Genomic DNA, 8,754 nt, shown 5'->3' on the forward strand with positions numbered 1-8,754 from the left:
CACCTTCAACAGGCTGTTCCTACTTTAGTATGGATATTACCTTCAACAGGTTGTTCCTACTTGAGTATGGATATTACCTTCAACAGGCTGTTCCTACTTGAGTATGGATATTACCTTCAACAGGCTGTTCCTACTTGAGTATGGATATTATCTTCAACAGGCTGTTCCTACTTGAGTATGGATATTACCTTCAACAGGCCGTTTCTACTTGAGTATGGATATTATCTTCAACAGGCTGTTCCTACTTGAGTATGGATATCACCTTCAACAGGCTGTTCCTATTTTAGTATGGATATCACCTTCAACAGGTTGTTCCTACTTGAGTTTGGATATTACCTTTAACAGGCTGTCCCTACTTGAGTTTGGATATTACCTTCAACAGGCTGTTCCTACTTGAGTATGGATATTCCATTCACCAGGTTGTTCCTACTTGAGTATGGATATTACCTTCAACAGGCTGTTCCTACTTGAGTATGGATATCACCTTCAACAGGTTGTTCCTACTTGAGTATGGATATTACCTTTAACAGGCTGTCCCTACTTGAGTATGGATGTCACCTTCAACAGGTTGTTCCTACTTGAGTATGGATAGTACCTTCAACAGGTTGTTCCTACTTGAGTATGGATATTACATTCACCAGGTTGTTCCTACTTGAGTATGGATATTACCTTCAACAGGTTGTTCCTACTTGAGTATGGATATCACCTTCAACAGTCTGTCCCTACTTGAGTATGGATATTACCTTGAACAGGCTGTTCCTACTTGAGATATGGTGACACATGCAGGGGTGCTGAACGGAGGATGATCAAAATCTGCTTCGGGCACCGGAAATGGACAAAAAGAAAGGTATCAACTTCCTATGACGATCCAGTTTCCATCTCGCGGGACTTGATCAAGGACGCCATTCTCGAATAGGCCCATGTAGCCATCACAGACATTGTTTCAGCACCATAATGGTGCAATCAAACGTCTCTTAGAATAGACGCCGACCTACAGTAAAAAAGGAGCTAATCTTTGATGTAAAAGTATCTCGTGTTCGACATTAGCTCTTAACACATAAACTAAATAACTGTGGAGACGGTTTACTAGTTTTGGATTGTATTGTATAGAGATTTATCCTAAGCTTAAACAAGAGAATGTTAAAAAATAAACAGGTAACGAAAGCCAGAACGGAAGATAAGGCTACCACAGCAGCACTGCACAAAAACAATCTTGTCTTTCATCGCTAACAAGGACATGAACCACGAAACACACACAAGAACAAAATGAAGGTAATTGAATCAAGGATCACTCATCGAAACCGGAAGTGGAATACCAGTTACGGTAGAAGTTACAGTGTTTCTTTAAGTGTCCTTTCGGATTGTCTTTTTTTCGCCTTCAGTGTTCTGTTGTTCATTATACCTTCGTTTTGATGTCTGCTTTATTTGTTTTTCATATTGTTTCCTTATTTCAATATTTGGCATTGTGTGTTGATGCTGTATAACGTTCCTTCTGGCTCTGTGTCGCAATGCGAGCAATCTGCCAATTAACGCTTACGGCAATAATACTCAATCATGAGACAATCAAGTATGTTTTTAATATGAAATACTCCGAGTAAAACCAACTTCCGTAAAATGATCAATATTTCAACTCCAATGCCGCAGGTGACGTCAACCACATACATATACATGTAGCTTCTCCAGACAAAAAGAAGAAAATAATCTTCATTAAGGCTGCTCTGTCGCTTTCGGCGTACGATACCTTCATACAGAGCAGTCAGCAAAAGGTTGCTAGCAATGATTTTATATGAAACAATCCCGAAAGAGCTTTAAATGTTACCTAACAGACGTTCATGACAAACACGAATCTTCAGGCATAGCAATTTGGGATTATCAATTCAAACTACGGAACGGGATAATAAACGAAAAAGGACATCTATATTGGCCGACACGGAAACAGAATGTTCCAACCAGTCCAACATCCCAAACGGGAAGGCGAATCAAGCCTAACAGTTATTAGGGTAAAAGTAAAGGGAACAATCTCAAGTATGTCATAAATACATTCCTTCCAATACCTCTGCAGTGTCATACGAACATTTGAACGTCATTTGTTATTAAAACTGTTTTTGATATATTACAAGCTATCGTATTGTGATGTGGTATTTCCCCATTCATTCACAGCATTATCTCCCGTTTCAGATTTCTTCCGTCGCCCCTTGGGTATAATGTCTCTGTTGTCGCGTTCTCATACTCAAATGAAAAACTCAAAGCCTTTGCTTCGTGTCTGGTTTTAATCAGCCATAATAGTTCACTTCACAATGCCCGGATGTCCCCAGGTAAGTACAGTCGATAATTACTAAATGGCTCAACAGGCCAAACTAACCAAAAAGTCAAAATACGACATCTGTCACCCCTAGATTGTTTGATAGATAACATAATGGGAACAATAAGATTTGACGTCAGATAAGACGTCACAAATCACCTCTGGGGTTAAATATTTCACTGTCACTTCCTCGAGGAAGGGGTAGATGTTTAAGTCAACTGCATTTTCTTTCCAAACACTATCACATCTGTTTCCACAACCAGCTGTGACGGAACAGGTCAAATACGAAAATTTGAAATTGAAACGAAAGGAAATGCCAGGTTATTACTCTGCAATGCGTAACAGGAACTGAATAAAAAAATTTTATCAAAGACTCGACATATTATATCAGAAAGACCCAACATAAATTTCTTTTCGTTTGTAAGTTATATGGGCTGAAACCCATTGTGGGTCTATGATGTATTATAATGTTGGACATAACTGCATTAGTTTACACCACTGACACTTGGCGGGGTTTGAATTTTCTTAATGTTATAAAATGACAACATTAAATTGGTCTTTACGACTCATGCTTTCATTTAAAGCCATAAGATGCAACACTTTGATTCTTAACAATTCAGTTAGAGTTATATAGTTTTTGAATAATGCCTGCAAACAACAGCCTTCCTAAGTGCCTAAGCTATGTAAGTGATACCACGTGAAATGTATTGGACCTATCAATGAGCGATGTAAGAAGAGATCCGTTTCTGTTCCGTCCGGATTGCTACATGTTGGATTAATTGCTACCATGGCGTAGTGAGATAGCGATGTTTTCCGCGACAACAAAATAGATTAACAAGCAAGTGTGACGAGGTTGTTATCAATCCCTAGGGGTTCCTTGTCGTCTCCTTTATCACGTTAAAAAAGGGGCTACAAATGGGGATTTTGTGACAAAATTTCATAAAAAAATGATCAATTAATCAGAAGCCATAGTTTTAATGTGTTTTATTTCAAATGATAGTATCAATAATGACCCTTTTCTGCTAAACATTCCTTTTGAAACACTGCGGCTCGTAGTATGTTTCAAGGAGGTTCACGAAAACGTTCTCAATCTTCTTTGCATAACTATGCAGCAAACTAATCGTTTTTTCACAAACATTTTAATTGCATTCTGGTCAAATACCATGGTCAATGATTAACGAAGCCAGCATAGTATGTAGCCGTTTTATAATCAATAACATTTGTTTTATATGTAAGGTTTTATTTATTTATTTGCAATATATCTAAAATACTTATTGATTGAGGGGGCTGCGATGGCCAAGTGGTTAAGGCGTCTACCATTCTGCTACTTCTAGCCTTCCACCACTGAGTCGCGGGTTCGAGACCTACGAAGGGAAGTCGCCAGATACTGGCCGTAGGTCGGTGGTTTTTGATCCGGGAACTCGTGCTTTCCTCCACCACCAATACATGTCACGTCCTTAAATTATCATAGCTGTAAATAGGACGTAAAACATAAACAAAGCAAATTTATTGATTGATAAATGTTCTGTGTGCCCAGAAAAACAATTTGTATAAAAGAGAAGAAAAAGAAAAAGATAAATATTAAATCGTTTGCAATAAGTGTAACAGGGGTCTTTATTTCTCAAATTTCTGATCGTATACAACGTATTACAGAGCTGTCTATGGTAAGAAATGTGTGTAAACCAATTACAATCAATTGCACGTGCGTGACGTTATAATGGGACAACAACGACGTGATGTCAGGAAGTCGGTATTCTTCGATATCGCGATGCGGAAATAGCAATTTAACGTTTTTCCGGTTTTCAAGTTAATTCTAGTGATTATGGAATGAGAGAATGATAGTCTTCCAAACCTTGGAATGTAGAAAAGGGAAATACCACCCTCGGAATTTTCCAATTTATGCAAAACCCGATGTAGAGCCTACTGGCTACAGTGTAGAGGTTAGGTTTTTCAAGGAAATCTTCGTTTACCGTACTACGTAAGTGTAGTATACAGTTGCTGACTTGGTTTGAGGCCAACATGTTTTATTACTCCTAAAACAACAGTCTGGATGGCGGGTTCACTAAAAAACATATACTGCTCCAAAACCCAGTAAACAACTGTTCAGTTATGTTTTCCTATCACACACTAATAACACAAGTTGTCTTCAAAACTCTACCGATGCGACACTAATGCTATTATGACTCAATTTCGCAGCAAAAGAATGTCGTAATAATAGTATTTTTGACATTTTAACCGTATGAATGCATAACAGCGCAATATTTCCCAAATATGGCGGCGCTTTTAACCCCAATAAACGACCAATTTAGCTTTATGCAGAAACCAGTAAATGCTTTTGACTCGGTTAGCAATTATCTTCTTGAAAGAGAGAAGCAAAACAAGGTCGTCAAAATGCGTAGCAAAAATATTTTTTTCGGTTGGGGAGTATGCTAATACGTTATTTGGTTTACATAAAGACGCATCTATGCTGCAATATTTTATGCTCCTCAGCTACATTTCTTAATTTCTAAAGAGTTGGTAAAACATAAATCTTTTGATTGTTGTATTAAGAATATTCTATCTCTCTGAACACTGTTTAATTTTATTGTTTTCTATAGAGACGAGTAAACAAATATTGGTGATAATGTTACCGAAATTCCATCGTTGTGAACTGTATTTCAATCCGACTTTCTACGAAGACGGGAAAACACAATCTTTGGTGATGGTATTGTATCAATAAACATGACACAGAATGTAATTGTTTTACAATACACGTGAGTATCGGATTACACACCGTGCGCCAACGACTTCATCCGGGTAATGAATTATGTATTATCGAGTCCCGCTTTTCTGTGTTAGAGGGCTTATTGTCTTTATTTAATTACATGAACAGAAAATTGGAGTTGTTAGATTAGGTTCCGCAATAATTGGCGTTAAGCTGAGGCAGACAGAATCTTTATGGCATTCTTGCTACTTTGTCATCGCTTTCCAAGGGACAGAACGGCATTCCTTCCGATAGACATAACTTGCTTACCGTCACGTGATATATTCGGCTATTCTATTAATAGATGTAAACAGATTTGGACAAATTTATATTCTTGAAGGATGGCTTTCCCTTCATGTTTAAGGTTTATTTAATTACGGGGACTTAATTTATCAGCAAGTTTTTACCAAATGTTTCTGTAGTCTGCAACTTTTTACTACCTAGAGGATAATACAATTTGCTTTGATATAAAGAAAAGTGTATTCACCACGTCAATGGTACAAATGTATATACCCTCCGAAGCTTTATATCAAGGACATTACTCACTTTTTTTTCTTTGCCGCTTTTCTCGATTTTTACTTACGACATGACCAACAGGGACGGTTTACTACCAACCTGTAAAATTAGCGTCACGATTAATAGTTTTATTTGTGAACTATCCCTTTCTTGATAGTAACATCCACATACACGGTGTCAACATGTCGCACTTTATTCGGTATTTAAGACCTTGTGCCGAATGTCTTGAGTTCTGTGTTTTATGTCGAATGCTAGTGACAGACATGTACATATTTTTCGTATTCATTTCATTTTTAGCTCGCCTGTTCGAAGAACAGCGAGCTATAGCGATATCCCCGGCGTGAGTGTCGGCGTCAGCGTAAAAATGTTTAAGTTTTACCTGCAAATTATTTAGAATCTTGTCATTCATTAAATGTGTGTACTAGGATGCTGATATTTGGCATGGAGGTTTCTGTGGAGTATACTATTGATGTAGTGAAGTTAAAATACATAAATAACTTGAATTATTTTAGACTTTTTACCTGTTTTGAACTTTACATGAACTTTACATGAATGTTCCTTTGGGCTATACTTTTGATGTAGCAAAGGCACAATCAAAAAATTAAAAGGTTACGTGATCAAATCCAGGTCGGGTCAAAACCTAAGACTTTAAAATAAGGCAATCTTCTAACTCCCTGCTAAGGATAATGTGTCCGAGTGAAGTATCATGTCAATGTGTGTGCGGCATGATATTTCAGTGAGACAGCACTATAAAGTCACCATAAGTCTACCTGTCGCAAGCAGACACCGTCTCAATATGACATGATTTAAAGGGAGGCAAAACCCCAATAAACAAACATTTTTTTAAAACGATAAATGTTTAAACAGGCGAGCATGGATGGATGGCTTTGACACCATCTCTGGTTTCCATAGGTTTTAAGGTTATAAGTTTGAATTTCGGTATATGTATATTATTTTACCAGCTATTTTCCCGGTATCACATTCTTCACAATACTGTATATTGTTTTAGAACGCATATTGTGTTCATGTAACGCGTAGGCAGTATTGAGGCAGTAGAATATCTTGATTTTTCTGTATATACATTTGCGAGGACAACATTTCTATCAACGTTCTATAAATAATTGTCCACATGAAATGTGAGTTCAGGATCAATGTGTTTGCTTCAGGATCCCCGCACCACTGCCAACAACTTTAATTATGCATTGGAAAAGTTGAACATACACACTGTAATTATTCATAGCTGACATTGGTTTGGTTTCGTTTTGTAGAATTTAATGTCCTATAAGGTAGTTTAACGCAGTGCCTCCATGTGTGTTATGTAATGCCATAAATGCTGAACGTTTGACAGTGTTCATTTTAATTTTAAGGGACTTTGGTATTTACTGGTCTGGGGACAGAACCCACTGCCTACCCAGCTTGGGCTAATGCTCAACACTAGCAAAAGTAAGGCTTTGCCAATGAAAGTGCTAAGCAATAAAAAGGTTGTTAGAAAGTAGAGAGACTATGGAAAAGAGCTCTAATGCTGTATTGGGCGAAGCAAATTCATTGAGGCCGCTTTTGTTTCTCCCTAATTCTACAGTGAGTTTATATCTTTCCGTCAAATAGTTCTGAATTCAAGGGAAATACAATGACCTATAAAACGAATTCAAGCGAAAATAAATAACAATCTCCGAACGGAATTCCAAATTGTTGTGTGTATGTTATTAATCAAGTAAAAACGCTCGAAAAGGCATATGATCATATTTAATTGTCGATACAGACAGCTTTAGATGGTCAAACGAATACTAGGCTCAACATTAAGCTGTGCTTAATGTTTTCTTAACGGCAGATAAAATGTCAATGATTAACGCTATTACCTAACTTTTAACTACACAGTCAACAGCATTTATAAGGATATCTCATCAAATGGTATAAGAAAATGATACAATTAGATTAAATGATTGATTCAGAATGCTTCGCAGTCTTATTATCTTGCATGGTGTCAGTAACTCCCGAACTGTTTTGCCGAGGTAGATTTTTCGTCCTTGTAGGTACTTTATAAATGCAATTAAAAGATGAATTAATTATTTCGTCATTCAATTTCAGTAATATTTACTGCTTATATCATCCTTTTCTATGTTTTTTTTTATTAATTTTTTAATTTACGGATTTAGTTTAGGACTCGCACAACTAAAACATATCTACAAAAAAAACTACATGTTATTCCTAAACTTTTGAGCTAATAGCGTTAATATTTGAAGTTAACACTAGTGAACTACTATTTGAAATCTTGATCTATAAATCAGTTCCCCACCTCCTCTTCTAGTGGTACATTTCTATGTCAACTAAGCGTTTATTGTGGAGTATTCCCAAACTTTTTGATCTGTGTACATCATAAAATGGAGAAAAAAAACAAAGATGTATACTTATGCTTATTATTGGCATTTAAATAAATGCTCATTTTCGACAAGATAAGTGTTTGTTATTTTATTGACAAAAACATAGCAGAAACAAGATAATATAATTATATTTATGTTTAGCATAAAATAATATATATTCTATTATTATTCTATATGGGAAAATATACTGATATTGCACTCATAAATCATTTGGTATTACGTCATACGCGTAATATCTATATGGTATTCAATAGGACTCTATTAAATATCCTCTGTGCATTCTAACATTATCGACTGGAATAAATATGTGAAAAATATGGATCTTTCATACAATGAATATGCTGTCTGTACACAGAAAAAAATATGGAAAATATTAATGATTGAATATGCCTTTAAAATGAAAGTAGTCTATGTTTTCGTTTACAGGGCTAAAATCACAACTATTTCAGACGAAACCAAAAGACCAAGACATCTTCATATGATTGACAACTGCATACCACGCCTACAGAGCTATAACAACGCAGGCTTGTTGTTGCAACATCAGGTCAAACTATTATCTTATAACATTTGTTATCATATATAAACTATACTAAAAATGTTGATATAATGATAGTGTTACTATTGAGGTGGATTGGAGAACAAATACTTGGTCGACACAAATTATATTTCATGTAAACTGCTGATCAGAAAAAAGTGGTAATAAGTAGTGTAATTTTACGCCAGATTATAATGACGTCACGCTTGACAACAATGTAGACCGCCATTTTGAATGGGTTACTCAACGCAATTCTGCCGTTTGCTGTTATTATCTGGTA

Source organism: Mizuhopecten yessoensis, unplaced genomic scaffold, assembly GCF_002113885.1.
Source record: "Mizuhopecten yessoensis strain PY_sf001 unplaced genomic scaffold, ASM211388v2 scaffold8853, whole genome shotgun sequence".
In the NCBI taxonomy this organism is placed as follows: Eukaryota; Metazoa; Mollusca; class Bivalvia; order Pectinida; family Pectinidae; genus Mizuhopecten; species Mizuhopecten yessoensis.